This window comes from Haliotis cracherodii, unplaced genomic scaffold (assembly GCF_022045235.1).
Source record: "Haliotis cracherodii isolate W230 unplaced genomic scaffold, xgHalCrac1.p SCAF_3, whole genome shotgun sequence".
In the NCBI taxonomy this organism is placed as follows: Eukaryota; Metazoa; Mollusca; class Gastropoda; order Lepetellida; family Haliotidae; genus Haliotis; species Haliotis cracherodii.
In genome coordinates, this window is record NW_027266286.1 from 7,914,594 (window position 1) to 7,941,668 (window position 27,075).

Genomic DNA, 27,075 nt, shown 5'->3' on the forward strand with positions numbered 1-27,075 from the left:
TGGGTTCTAATCACCTTGATGATAATATCCACACAGTGTCAGTTGTCACGTTAAAGTGATTAGAGATTGGTGGCTAAAGTAATAATGGATCGCATCATGAATCTCTCAATGACATTGACATGCACAGGACAATGTTAACACAATTCATAGCATGACCTTTTAGACCCACTCTCTGATGTCACAGGGAGGGCTTTTATTTTTTATTTCTCAGTTTAAGGATCTTTTAAATACTACATGACCAGCTTTGCAACTATAAATGCAAAACCTTCACGAGCAGTAAACAATGATAACAACCATTACACACACAAATTCTAGGATACCATTGACAATAAACCCCTCGAAAATTGGCCTTCGCCTGTGACACTATTATTTTTTCCAGAGAGATATATCAAAAGACTTGGCAAAAATACAAAATGGCTGACCTGCATCAAATGGAACGCATTTGCTGAAGACCCATGTGGTGAGGCGAGGTGAAATGGGGTTTAACGTCGCGTCCAAGAATATTGCACTTATATAGCGACGTGCATCCACGTGTGTGTGTGTGTGGCTGCTTGTACTAGATACCATGCCGCAGTTTAACATGAATACCCCACTCAGACACAGTATACTGACTGAGCCGACAAGTCCTTGTTTTAGCCCCTTAATGACGAGCGCCAGACAGGGTAACAACAAGTACCAACTATTAACGTCTTTTGGTATGACGCGGTCGGGGATTGAAAACCGCACCTTCCGCTCTCCGGGCGGACGTTCTACCACTTGACCACGGAGGCGGTCTGAAGACCCATGATCAGATTAGCACTGGGAATAACATGTTGTGTAAACTAGAAGAAAATAATGTTTGTTGCATTCCTATAATCAATAGCTAATAGCCAACATTATTTGAAACCAAACCACTTATGGTTTGAACATGTCTCAAACATTTCGAGTTTATGCAGGAAATACTAAATCAGCCAAACCCAATATTACATTTATAATAATGTCAACATGTAAAATGTGCTGAGATACTTGTTCTAGATCTAACAGTTCAAGTCAAACTATTCCCCTACCAACATGTAATACCGTATTCGACGTATTAAGCGCCCCGCTCTAACAAGCACCCACGGTGATATTTGCTAAAATAATGGCTAATCCCAATCCCAATTAGCACCCCTTCTGATTGATCAATGTACACAAGACTTATATATTCATGTATAATACGCACTCGTGTGTTATATGCATCCTTAATTATGGGCAATTATATTCTGGAAAAATATATCTGTCGTATATAAACATTTCAGGCTGTCAGCATAAAAAAACATTTACGATCTTTCAACTCTGTTTTTTTTCACCAAATTAATATTCTAATAAGAGCCCCCTATTTCTAATTTTGAGAGCGCCCTGGGTGCTTATTACATCAAATACGGTAATCCTATAACGGATAACCTGATTGTCACCTGATAGTCTTTGAGCTGCCATACATCATGCTGGCAGTACAGAACCAGGTTGAATTAGCGCCACAAGAAACATGCACGGAACATCACCATATTCTGTCTAGATGCCAATTCAGTATCTAACAGACTGTAAGTGTAAACGGAGTAGGGATGCTGGAAATGACTTACCTTTGTGCTGTAGCGAAACCATTACTGGCAGAGGGCTAAAGCATGATATTATACAGCGATGGGTCTTCGTCCTACGTACTCCCTATCATCATCACTATTCAGATGCTTACAGCCTCTCATTCATCTTGCTGAAAAAAGCTGGCTTTACTGCATGTGTGGAATTGACAAACTACGTACACAGAAATTAAAAAAAGATTATTTTTGCCATATTTGACTATAACTTTCCCAGAAGAGTCCTACGTCTGAAGATGAGATTAACATACAACAAAATGTTTTACATCATTTAAACATAAATATTGTTCAGATTGACATGATTTCAGAATCTTCAGGTCTGGAGTCCAACTAGAGATGACTTATTGTAATAGACAGAGAGCCAGTAATTTATCAGGACATAAACATACCGTTGCAAGAACAATAGGCTCAGGTTCGTTCACCTTGCCCTTTCTTCTATTGACACAAGTTTGTATCCCGATAAATTACTGGCACAAGTTCTCCGTCTATCTAAGAGCTTTAATACTCAAGTGACCACCTCCGTGGTCTAGTGGTCGAGTGTACACCTGGAGAGTGGAAGGTCCGGGGTTCGATCCCCGGCCACATCATACCAAAAGAAGTTAAAAGATAGTGCTTGTTGTTAACTTGCCTGGCACTCAGCATTGAGGGTCTGAAACCAGGACTGGTCGGCTCGGAGTCAGTATACTGGGTCTGAGTGGGGTATTCATGTTAAACTGCAACATGGTATCTCAGTGTGCTAGCACAATAAATTGTCATTAGCCCAGACTAGTACAAGCAGCCCCACATACGTGTATGTGTAAGAGTGAATATTATCCTACCCTATTTTTTATCCCGGGGATGAAATTCTCTAGTGTCAGGATGATTCTCCCTAGTGAATTTGAACCCATACCAGTGTGTTTAATCCTATAGATACTACACTCTAGAGTAAAACTTTTCCTGGGATAGTATTTAGGTAGGATATAATCCTTGCTTAAACATGCACGTCGCTATATAAGTGCAATAATCTTGGACGTGATGTTAAACCCCATTTCACATAATACTCAAGTTCCTGGTAACTATACTCTGAGAGTTTCCCACCTTTATAAACAGAATACTTTACAGAACTTTATAAGCACATACAAGTATTCTACCTGACCAAAATAGTGACCCCCCAGTGGTACTCCATAGCCTGTAAAGATGCTCATAGGCTAACACAGAAGATGTCTTCATGACTCACACTGCATCTCAGTTTGTGACTTACAAACTCCTTCAAAAGAGATGACTTACTTCAACGGAAAGGCCATTTGAACCAGGAAGAATTAGATCATTTTGTGAAAGGTTTCCAGTTTCCCCGGGATGACACATTTAGCTTGTACAGACTGCTACGATTGGCATCCTTGAAGGTTTGAAGAGGAAGTACTCTGTCAAGTGCACAACTGATGCAGATGTGTTCAAGAAAATCTGTGCAAACCGGAATACGGATCAACTTGAAACGATTCTGGTAAGCCTGAAAGAGTTCTTGATCTTCTGAGGGTATCTAAATGTGTTTGTCTGGTACACTTTCTTAAAGTCAAGACCTTCTAGTCTACTGTCAAGATGTGCATAGAGTGCTTGAGGCTTGATTCAATCGATTGTAACTGAGTTTTGAAAAACAGGTCAAAAAAGATTTTTTTATATGATGAGACAATTCAAATTTTATGATGTTGGTTTCATAAAATATTGGTATTTTTAAATACAAAAAGTGTTTACGGTCCAAACAAATGTGTATATTGTAGTTATGAAAGAATTAGAAAAATAACATAAAGAACATAATCGTCCATTGGTTGTCGAGCCATGTATAAATGGGTTATCAGTGAATTGAATTCAAATTCTAATGTAAACTATTTTAAGAAAATGTCTATCCAAAACTGAGAATAATTTAAGAAACTAAGTAATACTTCTCGGTATAATATATGTACATGCAGTGTGTGTGTGTGTGTGTGTGTGTGTGTGTGTGTGTGCGTGCGTGCGTGCGTGCGTGCGTGCGTGCGTGTGGGCGCGCATACTTGTGTGTGTGTGTGCGCGCATACTTGTGTGTGTGTGTGAGCGTGCGTGCGTGCGTGCGTTTGTGCATATGTGTGTGTTTTGTTGGTTTGTTTAACGCCACACACTCAGCAATATTCTAGCTATATGATGGCGGTCTGTAAATAATTGAGTCTGGCCCAGACAAAACAATGATTGACATCATGAGCATTGATCTACACATGCCTCAACCAAGTCCAAGAACATGACCACCCGATCCCTTAATTTTATGTCACCTCTTATGACAAGCATGTCTTGCTGAAGACCAATTCTAACCAGGATCTTCAGTAATATGCAAATGTGGTTATAATTATGCACCCACATTTTTATCAGCATCCATTTGCCTTTGCTTGAACATGACCAAGACATCTGAAGCAACCTTATTACCTGAACAATCACAAATTCAATTGCACTTAATTTCATCATCTTCAGAGATTCAAATCAAGAGCTTTCAGAACATCCTCTTGTGTATCTGTTTTCCTGTGATACAATAATAGCATCAAATTAATAACCCAAGAAAATCAGCCTCTTTGTGAACTTCTTACAGGAAGATATTGCAAGAGACTGGCATGTGGTCTCAAGAGGATGTGTATTATCTTGTCTTCCTGAAGCTGAAGAGTAGGAGGAGCAAATGAGGTGGCTACGTCACGCTTCACTGATTTCCCTTATTTAAAGTGACTTCTTCTGCGACTTCCTACTCCTTCATCTTTGGTAAGTGATCTCCTTTCTGTTACATCTGTTTTAGGGCATATTAAAACAAATAATTGGTTAGGGATAAATTCTGCTTGAAAGTGTGCCCAGTAAAACAATCGACAAAACCCTGTCCATAATTCAAATTATAAAAATAATAGTCCATTCAAGTACAATTTCAACCCCATCATGAGAACATGTTTTTGAAACTTTTTTTTCAACACAAACATTTTTCCCCTGTTTCTTGAGAATAATTTTTTTAAACTTATTTGTTAAAAATGGTAGTTTTGAATTTACCACACAAAATAACTGACATTTTTTTGTAACTGATATTTTCTTTCTATTTATATTTTCAGATAAGACCAGACATCCATGGTAGTGCCTGGACAAGATTTACAGACACATTTAGAAAGATTAAGATTATTAAACAAATTTCAGAAGTTGTTCTAATGCACACTGATACAGACAACCATGGATGTGTCGAATTCCCGGTTGTCTCAAACTCATTTGAGAGACCCGAGTGTCCAAATTAAACATAAAATTCCCCTGATATCTCAAACTCCAGTTAACTGTTTTCCAGGTCCTCACAAGTTTGACAAGACGAGGTTTGACTGTAGTAAGATTGATATTAGAGGAATAGATATTATGGACTCGGAATTAGCAGATAAATATTAACTCATACTTTCCATTACTGCCAATGTGCCTAAGCCTAGCACCCCCTTGTAAAAAAATCAATATTAATCCTTGCAAATGTTATAGTTTTAAAGTACACACAACACAGGAAATGTCCCATATCTGATGAAGGTCAAGCCCTGATGATGTCATTGTTCTTCCGGTTGTACTATCAAGATATACATAGCCTCACACATATCATATAGAATCCAAATTAGAAATTCAATGATTAAAATCGGTGTTGGGAAATTTGAAAATAGGAAAATTTTCAAACAAACTTATTTTGCCACTGATGTCCCAAATCATTAATGTTTGTGGACCAAGTAGAATTATCAAATGTCACACTGGAATATTACATGGTAATCATACCTCTTTCTTTCTATTTGATCAGAAATATTAATAAAAATTATTACAATAATATCTTCCAACTTCCTTGAAACAGGTAAAAGGTTAATGTTTAAAGACATCAATAAAATACTTCTTTTGTCAGCACTGTTAAATTGGAGGGATTAAATTCAGTTCAAACTCATTTTCTAAAATCTTTGAATGTCAAGTTAATTGTCACTTGATAGCTTTATTTATTCCTCCTGTTATACAAGCCATTGTTAACATTCTATATTCACCCACATGCAAGTGGGGCTTGGGCCATATTATTTGAGTGAGTGAGTGAGTGAGTATGGTTTCACGCCGCTTTTAGCAATATTCCAGCAATATCACGGTAGGGAACACCAGAAATGGGCTTCACACATTGGTCTATGTCGGGAATCAAACCCGGGTCTTCGGCATGACAAGCGAACGCTTTAACCACTAGGCTACCCCACTGCCCCCATGTTATTTAAACCCCTGATTATGTTTCTGGGTTTGTCAGAACCAGTGTTTGAAACTTTTTTTAAACCCAACAAGAGAGTATGGCAGGTGACCCATAAGTGTTGCCTTCCCATCTTCAAAGTTACCTGCCCACATTATAAATATTGAAAAATCATAACAAAAATATTAGACAAATCACATCTTGATTCAGTTGAAATTATGCAAACAACTACAACTAACAAGAGTCACCAAAAGATGAGAAATCCACATGGCCCCTACAATAGCAAAAGGCACCACTTCAGCACATGTAGTAATATATGTACCAAGTTTGATGAAAAATCTTTCCCGGTTTTCAAGTTATTCTCCAGAATGAAATATGGACAGACAGACAGATGATGACGAAAAGAAATCTGAATAAAAACTGAAGTCTTAAAATTATCTACCAGACAGTCGGGTAGGTGGAGGAAAATGTCATGCAGCCCGACAGAAAAGTTACCTGCCATGGGCATCGGGCAAGCAGTTATTTCAGACAGAACCATACCCATGCTCATGGGTTTCACCAAGTGGTAAACATCTAACACCTGCATTGCTTCAGGGTTTCCCACCACATGATCCAGACAAGTCTGGATATGACTGAAATACTGTTAAAAGCAGTACACTCCCTTTAGAGACGAACAGCATGCAAAACAAGCATATTGGACATGTTTATGATGTGAGCAGTTACATTCCAGGGAATTGGTCATAATTCCAGCCTACTTTCCCACTTGTCTCCCAACTTCTTTCCTACTTCTCCCCTTACTGAACGTAATACCTCCTCTTGGGTATTTCAGTTGTGTCACAGCATGACAGCTTTGTGTGGGAAGACGGACAGGTCATGGACATTTACCATCAAAACACAGTATTTTGCTGGCATCCAAGAATTATTATTGGAGAAAATGTGGAGTGTAAACCAATGACCAACTTTTCGTTTGTTTGTTTGTTTGTTTGCCACACTATATGATGAGCCTGGACACGACATTCTAGTCATCCATCTTGTGAACAACAATCCATGCTGTCATGGCAGGACATGCTATCAAACAAGTCACTGAGCTTGACCACCCGATACAGTCTGGCTGCCCGTTACGACCTGCATAGGTTGCTGGAGACCCATTGTAACCAGAATCCCACTGACACCAGCACATGAGTAGCACAACTTCAAGTCATGGATCTGACAAAAGGAGAATTGTACTGAAAAGCTTCATCTTCAGGTTGACACTGGTTACATTTGATAATTCACAATATAAGCTGTTTATCACTTAGCACTCGCTAATGAGTGAGTGAGTGAGTGAGTGAGTGAGTGAGTGAGTGAGTTGGGTTTAATGCCGCTTTTAACAGTATTCCAGTTATATCACGGCGTCACTCGCTAATGACTGAAGAATAACAGTTGAAACACAGTGCAGATACTCCTTATTCTAGGTATGGGTAAAATGTAACATATAATAAAAGTTAGCAGAAAATCCAGGCACAAATACTGTAATAAGCGTCCAGGGCGCTCGCAAAATTTGAAATGGGGGCTCTTATATAATTATTACTGGTAGAATATTATTTTGATGAAAAAAAAACAGAGTTGAAAGATCGTAAATTTTGTGGTTTCTGCGGACAGCCTGAAATGTTCATAAACGACAAATATATTTTTCCAGAATTTGATTGCCCATAATTAAGGGTGCATAAAACACACGACTGCGTATTTTAGACGAATACATGAGGCTTGTGTACATTGATCAATTGGAAGGGGTGCTAATTATGATTGTTCACTTGCCAATATATTAGCAAATATCACCAAGAACGCTTATTACATCAAATACGGTACATCTAAAGAACTTACAGATTAGAATCAAAGATGTACAGTGATCCCTTGCTACAACTCTCCCTCTGGGGTCCAAATAATTGTACCTCTAAACATAATTACAAACAGCCCACACAAATACTGTCTGCTTACAACCAGGTGAAAGTCAAATATTATTAAAGATTTGTATTAAAAAACAAATGAGAAAAAACATAGTGTAGCAATAAGCTAAAACGCTAATACTGTCTGCTTACAACCAGGTGAAAGTCAAATATTATTAAAGATTTGTATTAAAAAACAAATGAGAAAAAACATAGTGCAGCAATAAGCTAAAACGTTTGTGTTAACTTAAATTAAACCCCAATTAAATACACAGTATCAGAAAACACAAACATCAGTGTAGTTGTCTACATTACCGCAAAGCTTGTTGTAAGATGTGACTAACGAGATTAAGTGGTCAGGCTCGCTGACTTGGTTGATGCATGTCATCATATACCAATTGCGTAGATCAATGCTAATGATGTCAGTCACTGGATTGTCTGGTTCAGTCTCGATTTTTTTAAAAACCACCACCATATAGCTGTTATAATCCTGAGTGCGACATTAAACAACAAACAAACAAATCAAAGAGATTATTATCAGAGAGTAGAGAGCAGCTGCAGTGAGGTATTAGTTTAAAGATAAATACTCCAATCCAGCACCAAACTGAACCACCCAAGATCATAATGTACATGAACAAACAATAGAAAATTGTGACAATATTCTCATCCTATATTCCTGAAGGTATCCGTGTGTAATTTCATAATAATATAATCATAATTCAAATTTACCATGTAAATAAAACATCTTTTTATTATAATAGGGAAAACAAATTTGGTAAATTTGAAAATTGTGAGATGATGTTTTTCTCATCCAATTGTCATAGCGACTGATTTATGACTACCATTGTCTGCAGTACATTTGACTTCAAGGGCAATTTACCCTGTAGCCATGTCTCCTTAACTTAATTGCCATTACGTTTTAGGCGCTAATCCCCGTTGTTAATCCTCACCAACATTTCATTGTATTTTGACTGTCAGTCAGCCTGGACTACCATATCACTTCCCTTTAACTACTGCTTTTATAGTATGGCATTTATTGCCCTAATTGATCATCCCATGAACTGTGTTTGTTAATCACGCCCATATGTCCAAAGCAACGTCGTTGTCTCTTTGTCTGTCCATTGTTGTTCATTACTATATATGTGCTACCATTACACAGTTACTAGGGTGTTAGTCAGGCTTGGTATTCCGAGTGCTGGCATAGGGACGACCTCGAGCAGGATATGCTGCTCGTAGGAAACGCCCTGAGGTGGGCTGGAGCTCCGCTCACCTCTTGTACGCCTGAGCTGGAAAGCCTGCTCATTGCTGTGTTTGTGTTGTCAGAGCACGTATTCCGCTCATTGTGCAATTGTTGTTTATTGTTTACATGTTGGGCATAAAGCGTTCCGGGACAGTGATGTCGATTTTGTCCTTTATTCCCCCAAGAGCTAATTCCCCGTCAACATGCGCGTTGACACAATGACACCAATGATACCTGCGTGTGTTTGAAATTTAAGTTCATGTGACCAGAAATGTAAATAAATTTAGCATGTAGAGAAAATCAGAGTATGAAAAACAAATAGAGCCACATGGCTCTGAAGCTCATCTGAATTATGAAGAAATAATGGTGAACATGTTCAAAATTGGATTAGGATTCTGTGAGTAGTTTTACACCTACTCTTGGATCTTAATTCAGATCCTTGTAGTTTCAGAGAAGTCAAAAATGCAATGAGACTAGATTTATCAAAAATGAGAATATGACACCAAAAAATTTATATGTTATACCACATGCTTGCTGCATATAAATTTTTTATAATGATACATGCAGAAATGGCTGAAAATTGTCAAAATTGACATTTTCCATATGGCTATTTGAGGTGACCATATTTGACCTTGAATTGGAATTTTGTAAGCAGATTTTAAGAGACACCACAGCTGGAATCTCTTGACTTTGAGTCAGGTGAGCTAAAAACTATACTGCTAATGTGGTATGACATAATCTTTAACAAAATATTCTCCCTTCACGATCAGGCGTTCATCAGAATATATTCTGCCCACCTCACATGCCAAGATGCTTGATGGATGAGCTAGCTTAAAATTGCATCATTGGACAAAGCACAGTTGCATCAGTGAACAAATCACAAAACGCCATGGGACAAACACACTGACATTTATCACTTTTGCAATGCATAGTCAGCACACTTTGGTAAGCTATCAATTATTCATCACTGGAAACTGCACATGAGTATGCAAAGGCCCATTATCCAATGGCCCTTTGCACTATTTTATAACCCAAACAGAATCACAATGCTGTGAAATCCTTTACGGTTACACTTTGTTCATCGATATTCATCATGTTCATGCACATTCAAAGTGACATCAACACAGCTGTGAAATCAAAAGTTATTTCAGTTCATTACCAACATCTATTCAGTTAAATAGAGACTCTGAAAATAATTCTTGCACAAAAAACCACAATAAATGAAACGACATTGATCAAAGACCATCCTGTCAAACCCCATAACATATAAAAGATTGTTTATTTTTTTAAAAGATTTTCTTAAAAAATAGTTTGGTAACTTTTAGTCTTAATGAATAAATGTTCCATATTTAGAAGCCAAAAATCATATTTACCCCTTCACAATATTGTTTTTGCTTCATAAAGTACAAATTCTCAGGGAAAAACATTAAACGGTATCTTTGATCTATTTCTAATGTGTTTCTAGAAAGGATGGTTAAAACAAAAGAAAATGACAGAATAGATAGGATTTGAATACGAATGGCCCACATCAATACTGGCTAAACTAGGAATAGAAATCTAATGAATATTTCAACTGGATTTATAAAAGTTTGATACACGTTCATCCAACTGTCATACATACAATTGTGTTGTATGAGAAATACCACATCAATCATTATACTAAATACTCTTAATACATATACTATATATCTATAAGTACACACATTTTTTCTTTTATTCATATATTCAAAATGGTCCCGTATTCATAATCACTATGTCAGTCAGAACATTTTTTCTCGTAACCATACCATTTTTATGGAAGAACTGATCGAACTTCTAATTGCAGCCATCAATCATGATAATTAAAAAAATGTCCAAGTCAAACCAGTTTAACATATCTCCCAAGGACAAGCTTGAGAAAAATCATCTTCTGAATATCAATAAAACCAGCAATAACAAATGTATCATCCCATCAGATCAGTCATATCTTACTGTAGGTTCTGGATAAATCTTTATTATGGTGCCAAGACCAACAACACTGAGAAAGACCTCCAGGAATCACAAATGGCTGACCAACTTCAAGATGTCATGGAGTGCATTGTATTTCCTGTTCATTCATAAATTTGTAGATCATGGTGGTCAAGAAGCAAGTTAGTTACTAAAATTATTATTCAATTTATGACATGTATGTATATAAACATATTTATTTCTGTTTGTATTATGACTGAAAAATATCACATTAGCTTTGGATGTCTGAGGCAATACTTTGACCACGGGAATTATTTTCTCTCATGACACACAATTTAATTTTGTGGAAACTTGAGCCAGTATTCTGCTTTTTTCATGAAAGCCTTGTGAACTCTCGACCCAATACGTTCCATGAAGACTCCTTCTCCCATCTGTCATGAAATGTGCAATGTCTGCGAGATCATCTGGAGATTTGCAATGATGCACCCTGCTGTTGGGTGCCTCAGGTCTTTCCGACCTTTGGATTGAGTCAGGACCACTTTTTATCAATAATGGCCAAACGGTATAGCTGATAATTTAAGCTTCAGATTTGCCATTTGATAATGTAATAATGCATGTATTCCCTGACAGAGATCTGGTTCTTGGATTTTGATAGTATTTCTCATGGTTACTGTACAATGACCACAGCCTTCGTCTTGCTGATCTGACATGCTACAAGCATATATGTGACCTGTTTCACCAGCACGCTGCTCATGCTATCATTGTACCATCTTCAACCTTTCATAATTGTAATATTATCTTTTGTTACTTCATTTACAGTTTAGTTACATAGCATGTGGCAGAAACTGAGACAATGGACTTTTACAAATTGGCAGTCCTAGCAAGTTGATTTAAGTTGATGTTTAAACATCACTCATATATGTTTTGTTTGTTTGTTGTTTAACGCCGCACTCAGCAATATTCCAGCTTTATCATGGCGGTCTGTTAATAATGGAGTCTGGACCAGACAATCCAGTGACTGACATCATGAGCATTGATCCACGCAATTGAGATACAATGCACTCATATATGTATATGAATGAAACAATTAAAGATGATCTTACAATCACAGAAGGCTCTACCTTTGTTTGTTGTTTAACACCGCACACAGCAAATAAGATAGTTATACAACTGTGTCATTCCACACAAATAAACCTTAAACTGTACAGACATTCAAGATTAGGATTTACACAGGATTTCAGATAATATTAAAAGAATGTACATTATATAATCAGTTATTGCACACTTCCAAAGAATCTGACAGAATAAAAACCTGTGTAAAAGCATGAAACTGTTAATAAATATGTATCCTTAAATTCTAAGATCAATTTTTACTGAATCAATCAGAGCAAGATGAGAAACAATACAATCCCCTTCCAACATTACATGACAACATTACAGTGATTTACTGTTTTAATGTCGACATGCGTAAAGTTTACTAATGAACTTGAAAGAGGCTTAAAACACACCTTGCATAAAATCTGCTGACTTGCAACAAGATTTAAGACATTTTGCCTTAATCAGCTTCAATTTTTGTGATCATAAATATTCTAAATTGATAAAAACCAGCATGATATTTTCTATTCAGGAAAAACTCGTGCCTATTTAATTCATACACACAGAATCAGGAGGAATTGGTAACAGAAATAGAGCGAGGAAATTGACTAGATAACTTGCTGGATAAACATGGCATGAATGTTGACATAACCTTACATAATCAAACACCAGTCTCCGTAGGTTGTCAAGTTGTTACAATTTGAACAATTCTGATTCCTGGTGCTCTGACAAATTTCCGCAACAATAGTTTCCAAGAAAGTAGTAGCATGCCCTACTCACAGTGTTATTAGTTCCTTACTGCCTTCAGCAAATTAACTTTGCATTCCGGTTTTCATTTTGAGGCAGTAGTCAATATTTACTTTTTTCATTTTGAATAAAATAAAATAAAATTCATTGGACAGTCGTTTTGAGAATAGCCATCTTGTAGACAATTCAAAATCTAATATTCTGGAGGTACTCTGTTAGAGACAGGCACATCTGGGTCACAGTTTCAATACATGCATTTTCCCTCTAATATGGAGCTGAACAATTATATTAAATTTCTCAACAGTCGTGGACAACCAGCATGTCGAACAAATACTTTATCAAATCTGATGCAAAAAGGTTTTTTCCTGCTCATTTTCTGGATATTTAAAATTATTATTTTAATAAAAAGAATCCCACACTCTTGCTCCCCAGAATATCAAATGGTGGTTCTCAGCAGGAGAACTGTTGTCTCTATGACAATCACGGCTATAACACAGGTCACTTACCAAGTGAGGCAGACAAGGATGGAGATCTTCTAATTAATTTATCCTGGCAGAAACCTCCATTACGTTTTGTACCATATTCATAATGTACACAGCATTATTCTTCATCAATAAGCCACTCCACCAATTACTGCCATTAGATCTCCCTTACCGCTTTCATTGTATTAGACTTGTGACAGACCAAGGCAACACCTCAAGCAGCCGTCTGCTCAGTGTTTCTGTCAGCCATGGACTGCCTGCATCAGCCCCTGAACACACCACAAAGCTGAGCGATCCGCTTTAAATCACTGCTTCAGTTGTAGTTATAACCTGGCAGCAGCTATTATCTTCAACCTCCTATTATATTTCAGTTTATTTCATTTTCAGAAGTTCCTCCAAATTTGAATTTAATGAGCCTAAAAATGTTATTTAATAAGCTAACTATATCAAGGAATCGTTGGGACCTTTAGAATCAGTTAGTCAGCCATTTTGGAATTGTCATTTTAAAAAAATAAAACAATGATGTACATTGTCCTCTATTGCAGCTACCTTGACTGTAAGTCCCTACATTATGTGTAGCATTAACGAGTCCATACATCATCCAGTCCATCATATCCAGTTCTAATGTCCATTACTTTAAGTTAAGTGCACCTTATCCAGGATAGGAAGTGTGAATTTGTAACAAAGCTGCACCTGGCGTCTTCATCAATACAAAGTGCTGATAATGGAATATTCAAATGAGGTCAACAGAGAACAAATTTCTTTCACTTCAACAATTTACTCACAATAACCCACCATCACAACCAACACAATCCAGAATCGATTTTTTCTTTCATTTCTATTGCCATATTTCATATCTTTTAGCATCTCAAAGCTATGAACATGGTGGCCCGTCACAATGTCCTGAAATGACCCAGAGAACATGACAATGCCACGATGAGTCTTAAATCAAGAGATAAATCTAAGACACCATAAACACATCAAGGTCTCTGTAATGGTAGCAGTTATCTGCAGCCAAACCCTAGCTGCTTTCAAATCCTGCATATCCTCCCCATTACACGCATTCTCTATGATTATCTGCCTTAATCACCCCACAGGAACAAATGAAGACCAAGAGTAGTCAATCCATAGGCATTCAGGCAATGGCTTAGCTGTCACAGGACACTTATGTGCGATAGCATGCCTTAAGATTGGTTGCAGAATGGGAAGAAATTCAGAGAAGCATATGCTTCATGTAGCAGGAAATATTTCTTGAACTCATATTGTGACGTTTGACTATATTTATAGAATGAAAACTGTCCATAATTATCAATGTTTTTGTTAAAAAGATTGGCATGATCATAATTTATAGATTTAGTTTTTATTTAAAATGATTTGTTAAATAAAAAATCCATCTTTCAGATTTTGAAAGGATGACTGACTGGAGCTAGAAGAATACAGAGAGTCACAATGATGTCTAATGATACTCTGGTGGCACGTGGTCCTGTGCACAGCGCACAGATCACTAATCAGATGAAGTTAAGCAACGTCGGTCTCGGAGAGTAGTTGGATGGGTGACTATGTTGAGCTTGACTCCTGAGAGTTTCTAGGGCTTCGGTCCTGCCCCACACTGAAGCAAATGTAAGACATGTGGCAAGTGACTTTGTTCAAACTGTGCCTCTGTTCACCCAGCAGTGAGTGGGTACCCAGTAGGATGGGATGGTTATGTGGCTGTTAACCTTCCAGCACCTCACAGGCACCTTGGGTTGTATACCCCCCAGGGAGCTGAGAATGAAAATCGGGAGATCACTGATCCATTGACCGGGGTAATAATAGTGTAGCACTATGAGCATCCACTTGGTGAATGGAATCTGGCGCATTATAAATGCACTTATTATTATTATGCTCAAGATACCACACATATTGAAATACTCTGATACAGGGGCCTTTAACAAAACTCCAACAAATAGTAAGGTGAGCTACAGAGCCTTTGGCTCTATTTTCATATTAACAACTCCTATCGAAAAGGATAAGGTGGAGAAATTGAAAGATGGCCATACTCTTTTGAAGTTTCTACAATATGTGTTCATGCAATCTTTGATCGTTTTGATTATGTCATATGACATTGATTGTTGTTCATGCTATCAACCCTTTGTTTGTGGTCCAGACACTGTTATGACAGGGGAGGGTGAGTATATAGCAACAATCACTCACTCTAACATACTGTCCGACAGAGTATTTGATGATTGATGAAACTTAACATAACAGTGAAATTCATAGAACACAAAATCGACAAAAGTATGTCAGAGCTCCACAGAACTTTTTGACCAATTGAGTTTTAACTCGAAGGTTTCTATTTTTATTTGGATATTACAATTCTCATTGGGTAACCAATATTTTTTCACTCACCTTTTCATCATTCTATTGTTTTTTTCCCAAAACGAGTAAACATTTTGAGATTTAAAAAAACCCAAAATAATGTCTTTGATGTATATAAGGGTTCTAACTGGCTTGACTCAGAAAGTAAATTAGCCCGTTATTGTGTTTCGGAAATTATCTTCATTGTACACATGCTGAAAAAGCTTCATTGAGTATTTACGCATGCTGTTTTGATACATTTGAGTTTTCCATTAAACGCATGCATTTCTGTATGCACGTATGCAATTAAAAATTATTGGGTTTTGAATATTTAGGGGGATTATTTTACGCAAATACCCAGCTTATCTGAAGCTCTGTGTGTGAAATAAAAGCAAGCTAATACTATATTTCAGCCACCAAGTAACACACTGCCAATAGGCACTGTACAACAAATGTGCATTACAAATGTAACTACAGATAGATTCACAGCCTGGAAAAAGTCCTTGGGAGAGAAAGGTGATACATGTTAATCCTTTCCAAGAAATATTAGCTTCATATTCGAGTTAATCTTTAAAGGTAGCTATCTGTCACACAATATCGACTCTGTTCAGTGTATTGTTACCATGGAGAATTCCTGGCAGGATGGTCTCGAAGAGCACATCATCCCAGAGGTGATGTGATGTAATTGATTCTGTTTTCTGGATCAGGTCTGGAGAGCATACTGGAATGTCTATTGTCTTACCAACTATAATCTTCAGGGCTCGGCCAAGTTGTTATTACTGACACAGTCACGAACACGATCACTTACCCCATAATCATTAATTTTCAGAACAATCTGAGTTTGTTTGTTTGTTGTTTAACGCCGCACTCAGCAATAATCCGACTATATGATGGCGGTCTGTAAATAATCGAGTCTGGACCAGACAATTCAGTGATTGACATCATGAGCATCCATCCATGCAATTGGGATCAATGACATGCATCAACCAAGTCAGCGAACCTGACCAGCAGATCCCGTTAGTCGCCTTTTACGACAAGCATAGTCGCCTTTTATGGCAAACATGGGTTGTTGAAGACCTATTCTACCCCGGATCTTCAATTTGAGATCAAATATTTAACTACTTATCCCACATTGCATCATGTACTCACAGACCCACACTGAAATCACTGCAACATGTAAACACACCTCAATACTTGGTACTCCATTTTCCAATGACTAAGTGAGTGTGTATATTCCAGCAATATCACGTTGGGGGACATCAGAAATGGGCTTCACACATTGTACCCATGTCAGGAATCGAACTCATTTCTTCGGCTTGACAAACGAACGCTTTAACCACGAGGCTACCCGTCCGCCCCCATTTTCCAATTATGTCGATACTTAATATAATTAGTCCGAACATTAAAAATTTAATAGCTTACAGACTTTTGCGAGACAATTAGTTTGGGTTGATTGAAATAAAGATAAAACAAATTTGGGCAACATAACAACATCAAAGATCAGGTGCATTAAGCCACGGGACGTATGGAAAAAGTTTTCTTATAGGTTGCCCTACATTCTGAAGCAATGATCAGTACAGAACAGGACAGTTTTCACAGTGTGGTGACTGTATACTTCAGCTGCCAAGAGGCATCAATTTCCAAGCAGCGACAACATTGCTTTTCACAACCAGAGAAAAAGGAAATCACTTACTTCCGATGTAGGATTTCTATAGCTAGACAACACTTTCACTCAAACATAATCATATCTACTTGGACTTAATGGAAGAGAAGATGATTCAAAGAAAGTTCAACCAATATTTCTTTGAAGGAACGCCAAGGCAATATCTGTTTCAATCAGAATTCCAGGCCAAAGCTAACTGCCACACAAACAGTTCTGAAAGCAACTAGGGTAACTCCAATACTAACGAGGTGCCTTTCAGGCCAGTGGTATCTACATGTACCACTTCAAGTGCTGTGAATAGCGGACAGTCTGCGAACTCGGATGATTCCCGAGCAGAATAGTTCCTGGTGCTCCATACTTGTGGTAAGAGCAGGCTAATGATGATAAGGTGGATACGATGAGGGACCAGGCTGGCTGGGTGTCATGGAAGATGTTGATCTTTGTTCCTGCAATCCACCACAAGCCTCTGCGAGTTTTTATTATTTCCAGACAACAGGGATACAGCTGGGGTATTGCGGACACAATCTTCTCTCCCTTCAATCAGGCTCTGCGAGGCTTAATTAGGCCACACTTTTTTAATTTTATGTTTCATGGATTTATTGCAGCTTTTCCACACAAGGTTAATCGAAATAAAAATGAATAGCTATGTCAATCATTTGTTAATTTATATGAAAGTCATTCCGAGGTTAAAACTGCAGGTGGCTTCTTAAACCACTGATGGTGATGTAGACATGGAATTTATATACCGTATTCGACGTAATAAGTGCCCCGCTCTGATAAGCGCCCATATTTTGGCTGGTGAACAATCCCAATTGGCACCTCTTCTGATTGATCAATGTACACAAGACTTATTCATTCGTGTATAATACGCACTCGTGTGTTATATGCACCCATAAATACAGGCAATTCAATTCTGGAAAAATATGTTTGTCATGTAATATACGCACAGACTTTTCTTTTGTATCATTCAGGCAGCCATCATAAACCACGAAATTACGATCTTTCAACTCTGGGTTTTCTTCACCAAAATTCGAATAAGAGCCCCCTATTTTTAATTTTAAGAACACCCTGGGCGCTTATTACGTCGAATACGGAGGGTCTGTATTAGTAGTTGGAAAATAAGAAAAATACTTTTTGTTTCATTAATTTCTTTTCCAGCAGCTGTTTAGTAGGGGTGGCAGCCTGTGAGGTGAGAAATTAAACATGTGTGACTTTATATACAGGCAATAGTGATGTCGCTGGCGTTTGCTGACACAATGTTCCCTCCCTGCAACCAGGATCTTTGGTCATACATGTATACACTCATATCATTACCTCATGCGACTCTATAGCATGATCAATATGATAAAATACTGGTTGAAACTGACCAGAATGCATGAGGGTCTACCAGTGATCCCAACAACAGTACACAGTGATCCCTCGCTACATCGCTACATTTGGGGTCCAAATAATTGATAATTTATAGACGATCTGAGGTTTAACTGATATGGAGTCATAGGGGGTAGATGACCAACACAACAGTTCATGCTCTGCCTACCTAACATGATCTATGATGCATTTTTCAGATTTGGAAAAAAAGATTAGAATAGTAGTTGTTTATGATTCATAGTGTAAAAAAGGATTTATCAAGTGTTATGCGCTTAAAAAAAACCATATCGTATCCCTTCAGCAAATTCAGGTGAACAAACAGGTATAAAAAACTTGGTCAATAAAAATATGAAATTTGATATTTCATTAATATGTACCCTTAATACACCCTTAATTATGGGCAATTAAATTCTTAAAAAATATATCTGAGGTACATATACATTTCAGGCTGTCAGCATAAACCATGAAATTTATCTTTCAAATCTTTTTTTTTTTTTCAAAATAATATTCTAATAAGAAAAATATCTCTAATTTTGAGAGCGCCCTGGGTGCTTATTACGTCGAATACGGTATATTGAAACTTGTCAGTGAAATACATGTGCACATAATTTTAATTTAATTAAGATGTAATATTTTTTACCTCTATGAAAGACCACAGGAAATCAGAATCAACTGTATGCATTTTATGTTGTTGTCCTGTTTGAAAATATCAATTGAATATGAGTTTCTTTTCGTGGTTATTCACAAAAATATGAACTGTGCTTACACTTTTTAACCAGAATCCTACTGTTTGATTGGTTCGTTGTTTCCCTTCACACTCAGCAATATTCCAGCTATATGATGGCAGTCTGTAACCAGATAATCCAGTGATTAATAGCATGAGCATCGATCCACGCAATTGGGATCGATGACATGCATCAACCAAGTCAGTGAACCTGACCACCCGATCCTGTTAGTCTCCTCTTATGACCAGCATAGTCGCCTTTTACGAGTCAAGAATCCTACTGAAAATTTCTCACAACCATACATATAAATTTAAGAGTTTGCTGAGTACATCATGGGATGGTTAAACTGCAATATTTTGTATACCCTGCATCTAAATAAAGACATGACTTTATAAATACCAAGTAATATCCGCCTAGTTATAGTCTCTGCATTGTAGGACATATTGGCAGACAGCTTAATTACAGATAAACTATTTTGACTTTCACAAAATATGTTTCAACTAAACCAGGCATCATCATCACCTCAGCATCTGATAAGGAACTGACGTGGGCCCCATTCCACAAAGCCATCTTAGCGCTAAGATGATCGTAACTCCCATACTTAAACATTGGCTTATGATCATCGTAGCGCTAAGTAAAGATCACTTTGTGGAATGGGGCTCTGGAAGCTTAACACTCTGCTGTACATTAACAGTCCCAGAGATGAAGTCCTAATGCCGCCATGGCAGTACTCCACTACCCTGGGGCAGCTGCCGGACCTGTGGGTGGAAAGTCAAAGTCAAGGAAGGCGATACATTAACTCCCTTGATGAACATACACAGACAGACTGGGAAAGGGGATGGTATATTGCAGGTTGCTTCAAATTTGTCTGCTCATGATCAAGTTTGGCCGTGATGCACAACTCATAGCCTATGTATAAAACATGGATATATAGAAATTAAACTAAGTGCCTGTGTTGTGCAAGTTGAGATTATTTTGTTCCAGACTGAAATTTTTAACATCCTTCTTTTCTTCAATTTGGATACAGTTCTGTTGGTTTGTTTGTTTGTTGTTTAACTATATGACGGCGGTCTGTAAATAATCGAGTCTGGACCAGACAATCCAGTGATTGACATCCTGAACATCGATCCACGCAATTGGGACAAGTGACCATGCATCAACCAAGTCAGTGAGGCTGACCACCCGATCCCGTTAGTCGCCTTTTACTACAAGCATAGTCATGTTTTACGGCAAGCATGGGTTGCTAAAGACCTATTCTACCCCGGATCTTCACGGGTCGAGGTAGTTCTGTGCTGGACTAAAAACATAATGCTCCACCTGTGCAATGCTATCCATTAGTGGTAATTATAATAACCTCAAATTTGGACCTTCCTCATTCCAATTGGGTTTTATTGAAATATGCAACCGACCTGGCAATAAATATAGACCAATGAGAATGCCAAGATAAATGCTTGCAAGGTGTTGATCCAAGATTCTAATGTCTGCTACAACATAAGGTTTTCTCCAGTTGAGACCTCACAACTTCAGTCAAAGGATAAATCTCCAATGAACCAAACATGAAAAGACTGAAATAAGTTCAGATCCATACACCACTACCTGCGTGACACAACTTCCTGGATGGCTAGAGACTGTGGCACCCAGGCCCCATCATTACATGAAATGCCCCATTACCTTCAAACATGGAGATGATCGTGGAACGAAATGGCAGCAATTTTATGATCCATATTTGGTAGCAAGATGCCTCAAGGAATAGATGGTCAATGACCAGTTGATGTATATTGACATGTGACGGACAGATGTCATCAACTTGGGTCCCATACATAGCATCATTAAAACAACAACCTTGTCATAACGGACACTGTCGTATCCAGCCTTTCTGTGTGGACAAATTCCAATACTTCTACAGTACAAAAGCATTAAAAATGTTTAAACACTGCCTCCACAATCAGACAGATTACTATCCTTTGAATCTTTAGGACAAATAAAACAATTTGATTATTAACCTATCTCATCTCCAATTTTCTGTAATAATAACAGTCAGTTTGTCACACCTCATAATCAATAATTTAGTCATTGCGAGAAGTGAAAAGAAAAGTCTTTTCAGTAGTGACTACCTGATCAGATAAGCATTTCATGCCCAAAGACTCAGACAAGTTTCGGTTTGTCAGCGAGAGGAGTGTATGTCATTAATACTGGTTGGTTTTTGCATTCAAGTGAAACAAGAGACCTCTCGCTACTAATCAAAATGGAGAGGACACAGCTTTTTCTCTCCTTGCTTTTAAGAGATAAGCATGCTGAAAATAAATTTAAACTATAGAGAGCAATGTCTTTTATTATACAAGTTCTATAAATTTATGATGGTGTTTGGTGAAGACAATTATTGAAAAGCACAAACAGCACACCCATCCATGGATGTAGTTAAGTCGGAATAATCAGGGACACAGCTGGTTTCATGATGACAAGTTACTATACAATTGCCAGATGAGTGCAGATAATTCATGAAGCAATTTGCATTGACAATTAAATGTTATTTGTGTTGAAAATATCAATGAATGAGTTAGTTACATAAAGTGTTGTATTACATTTACATCTAGTCTTCCCCGTTGGGGAGTGGTGGGGAGGTGGGTGTGGGTGGTGTGGGTGGTGTGGGTGTGTGTGGGTGTGTGGGGGTGGTTGTGTGTGGGGAGGGTAGGGGAGTTTTAGTTGTTAAAGTGTTCGCTTGTTACGCCAAAAGTCAGGTTTTGATACCCAACACATTGATACAATGTGTGAAGCCCATTTCTGGTGTTCCCCATGAGTGAGTCAGTGAGTTTGGTTTTATGCCGCTTTTAGCAATATTCCAGTGGGACACCAGAAATGGGCTTCACATATTGCACCCATGTCGGGAATCGAAACCGGGTCTTCGGCGTGACGAGTGAACGCTTTCACCACTAGGCTACCCGACCGCCCCATTTCCCACATGATGACACCAGAGTAGTGGTTGGGGTTGAGGTATGAGGGTGGGGGTTGAGGGTAGGGGTTGGGTTGGGGGTTGGGATAGGGGTTGAGGTGGGGAAGGGGGTGGGGTTTTGGATAGGGTTGTAGGGGTTTAGGGTAGGGGAAGGGATGAGGGTGGGGGTTGAAGTGGGGGTGGGGGTGGGGGTGGCAGTGCGGGTGCGCGTGGGGGTTGAAAATGGGGGTGGGTTGGACACCTCTGCATCCCCCTTCTACATTTGCATATGACCCAGCCAAAGAAAGAAAATGATTTTATGAAAGTCTACTTCAGTACAAGGTAAAGACTGCAAATGCCATTGACATATTATTGGAAATAAATTGCATACAAAAGTTAAAAAGACAATGTAATTAGAATCATTACAGTTGTTTTTTCAGAAGGCATTATCAAACATATATTCCAAACTGTAATCAAGCCTCATAACCTTATCAAGTTCACTTCCCTTTTCTCAGATATAACATAAATGATATCATTAAACAAAATAACTAGTACCATTATATGAAATATAACATAGAATGTTTCAAAATATATCTGTCCAGATTATATGCAATTTAAAATCAAGAGTAGAAAGAAAAGACAAATTTATATTTGGTGATCTGGGAAAACGTGAAGAAAATAATTTAAATCGATCACAGATACATGGCTATTTACATAGTTCAAAGGAACACACAAGCCAATATCAATGCATCAGGGATCAAGAAGAAACTCAGAGCACCAATGTATTATGTTAAAAGTCAATAGACGTGGTTATAGACATCCCTGTGGGGAGTTCTGACAGAATCGGTCCCCATACCCAATGCATGTCGTAAGGGCTGACACAATGAGGAGCATGGCCGGTGTTTGACCTGGATGACTGTTTATCACTAACCCTAATGTCACATTCATGCTATCAACCACTGGTTGATCTGATGACTTACAGGCAGCATGACATCATGTACTGGAATATTACTGATTGGAGTCGAAAAAAAACCTAAAAAATAACTATGGCCGCTATGGTAAAAAAGGCCATATTTGACTGTTTATATATCTGTCTTGATGAACCAAAATTTGTCAGGCCCAAAGCACTGTCGGGACATCGACATCGACATCATCATCATCATCCTCATCATCATCATCCTCATCATCCTCCTCCTCCTCCTCATCATCATCACTTGACAAACATCATCATCATCATCATCATCATCATCACTTGACAAACATCATCATCATCACTTTATCATCATCATCATCATCATCATTATCACACTATCATCATGATATATATTACCACCACTGGTATGTAAACATCATACACCAACCATCATCATATCACACTTTTACAGCAGGGTATAAAACACAAAATTATCCCTACAATTATCATTAGAAATTATTATCATCATTGAAATATTCCTCATCATTATTCCGATATTTCTTCATCACCGACATCTGTAAGACAGCTAACATGCCTACACTGCATGTTTCACTGGAGAGACAGACAACTGGCGTGCTTACTGGCGTGCTTACTGCCCCTTTAAGAGAACTCGCTGGTGTATTGCCTCTTCCACTGACACTAGCAGTAGGCACTGCAGGGATCTGTGGTCAGGTATCATGTTACACACAGTTTATCTCTTGTCTAGGCTATATAATTAACATGTAGCAAAAACAAGAAACACAATACGAAACTCTTTTTACCTTGACCCTGTTAATGTAGACACCTTGCCATTTAGGCGAATACTGTATGGGACATCCAAGTAGTCATACAAAGGGACATTACTCCATACTGATGATGCAATAATCCCCCAAAATTTAATCTGTCATATTTGACTGGGATTTATCTGGATTATCGGGGCTGAAGTGTATAGAAGCCTGTTGTCCATGTTACTGACAAATTTACAAACAATGTGCGGAACACAAGTCCAGGGTGGATCACACTTGTTTCTATTGGGTACAAAAAAACATCATACCTGCATGTGTAAAAGACTGTCAACAAATTCAGAACTCGTTCAATGCACCATAAAAGTTTCTAGAACTGTTTAACTGATTTTATTGATGACTGGATGGTTTCAGCATTTGGCAGAAGTAAAAAGAAGCAATACTGTCAAAAGTGTGATGAGAGTCTCTTTAATACTGTTCATTCAAACAGTATGATAACAGTACCCAAAAATGTAATTTGAAAATTACAATTGAGTTACAATCCATCAGTTACACAATAGATGCTTAGAAATTAAGACTTCTATGGTTTTGCTTTACAAATACCTAACTGAAAATTAATCAAATGTAGACCAACAAATAAACAATCCTATAGTCTCAACCCAAATGAAGAATGTTGATAATCCTGGCTGTACGATATACCGGTAGTCAAATCAAAGGAAGAGTATTTATATTCAAGACGTGCATCGCCAACAACTTTCAACTGACGTACAATCGTACAGTACCATCACTAACCTGTGACAATAATGTAATGGCTGTAGAGAACTAGCCTCAGACAACAAGCAATGTTATGATTCGGTCATAAATATCCACTTCAGAAAATCAAAACCAAACATATCAGTTCATCCATCAAGAAATATAGCAATACACCTGAAATGAAGTCATTTTGTGACAAATAATCACAAAAATATTGACTCGGCATTAGGAAATGTACAAGAAAGGAGAGAGAGTGAAGAAAGTGACTTACCTCATAAAGACTAGAGATTGTCTGCACGACTGTGGTAATCCCAACACGCTGGATAAGCTCCCTGTCCTCGCGAGGTACACAGTCATGTGATCGGCAATCCTGGACACATTACGTCCACAAGGCTTTTGCTTCAGACACTCAGATGCAACTAACGAAGATGTATGATGCAAATACAAGCTCAAATCTAAAACTCTCCCCCAACCTCAAGGCAGTGGCAACAAGAACTGAACGTTCATACAGACCAACTGATGAAAAATTGCGACACGGTTAATACTGTGGTAGGTTGATCCAACACTGATGGACAAGACGGTTGGCTGTGTCGTGAGGAACTCCACGACAGGCAGTGGTCTGGTCTTTGTTATGAGGTTCATGGACAGACGTTGGTACATTGACCATAGTCAGTGTATTGATCCGTTCCCGATTGGCAAGTCCGCAGAAACCCTCGGAGTAAAATGATAGTTGCATCGGTTCTTAACACACCACCATCAAGGAAATGATATTCGTTATCGAGCAGGCATCACGAGAAAGTTTGCCGTCGCAGACAGTCTGTTTGAGCAGTGCTGATGTGAAGCATATTCGCTTTTTCACATATTTAGTGACTTCCTTACCCTTGAACCAAATATTATTCTCCCATGGGGTATTTTTTCATTCACACCAACTCTTCCTTCATGTGAAGCAACCGTTTCCACTTTTTCTGGAATGGAAAACGTGAAGAAATTGAATAGAAGCACACAGTATAAAGCCACATGGGCTAATCTAATATTACAGCAAGCTAAACATATAAACCTTCATTGCCATTGATCACTCTACTTGTCGCGACAAAGGTTATTTTCTTTTAATCAGATTCTAAAATATCTCCAACACCCCTACTGATATTGGTTAAGCCATGAAATAGTTCGATGGAAGGATTGAAAGATTGTTTGTGTTTCCAATGTAAAATATGGTATTTAATGCTGTTGAAAATCACATTGCACGGCTCCAATATGGAACCATCTACTCAACAAGCGTTATACTGACATGAAGAATGGAAATAGATCGCTGCTTTACTTCCCCTGATGTCGTTTTACAACACCGAGAGAATTATAGTTTGAAATATATATGTAATCTTTACGGCATTACGTCCATTGCAAGCAATAACTTTCGAGTTGTGGAATTTCATGCCAATATTTGGAAAGTAAAACGCCTCACAAAGTACATTTATGTTCGATCAAAAATTAGATTATAAAACTATAGATTTCTGGTATGTTTTAGTATTACAGAAACGAGCTTTATCCTCAACGCATACATGTTTATCCTCTTTTGAGCATATAGGTGAAAGGATTTTATCAAAACAGAATTCTGTTTTTTTAACTGAAGATGATTAGCTGATCATCCAGAAATATCAGGCAGAAATTGGGTTTGGTTTGTTGTTTAATGCCGCACTCAGCAACATTCCAGCTATATGATGGAGGTCTGTAAATAATCGAGTCTGGATCAGACAATCCAGTGATTGATATCATGAGCATCGATCTACGCATTTGGGATCGATGACATGCATCAACTAAGTCAGCGAGCCTGACCACCCAATCCTGTTAGTCGCCTCTTACGACAAGCAGTCATCTTTTATGGCAAGCATGGGTTGCTAGGGACCTATTCTGTAACTCTAACATATGTGGGAGGTATTTTAGACGTATTAAAGCAGTCATGTTTGTTTGTACAAAATAAGTACCTAAAGATTAGCACGGTAACCTCATTCCGATTATTTGTAGGGGCGGTAGGGTAGCCTAGTGGTTAAAGCGTGCGCTCATCACGCTGAAGACCAGGGTTCGATTCCCGACATGGGTACAATGTGTGAAGCCCATTTCTGGTGTCCCCCACGGTGATATTGCTGGAATATTGCTAAAATCGGTGTAAAACCTCACTCACTCACTCTAATTATTTGAGTATGACACATACAAGTAAGCAGGGCAAGGCTAGAAGATCTCCAAACTGCATTCATAAAGTTACTAGGTTTTCAAGTAGTTGCCTCAGCAACCCATGCGTGCCGTAAAAGGTGACTATGCTTGTCGTAAAAGGCGACTAACGGGATCGGGTGGTCA

The 27,075-nt window shown here is 38.1% G+C and overlaps 1 protein-coding gene across 1 annotated transcript in view; it reads right to left on the bottom strand.

The window, feature by feature from the left end:
- The window catches only part of LOC139474275 (neuropilin and tolloid-like protein 2), a 216,688-nt gene extending 191,282 nt beyond the window's left edge, over window positions 1–25,406 (bottom strand). The window contains exon 1 of the mRNA XM_071257216.1: window positions 24,998–25,406. The gene's annotated coding sequence lies outside the window, so the exon portion shown is untranslated. The remainder of the gene's footprint in view (window positions 1–24,997) is intronic.
- Between the last annotated feature and the right edge of the window lie 1,669 nt (window positions 25,407–27,075).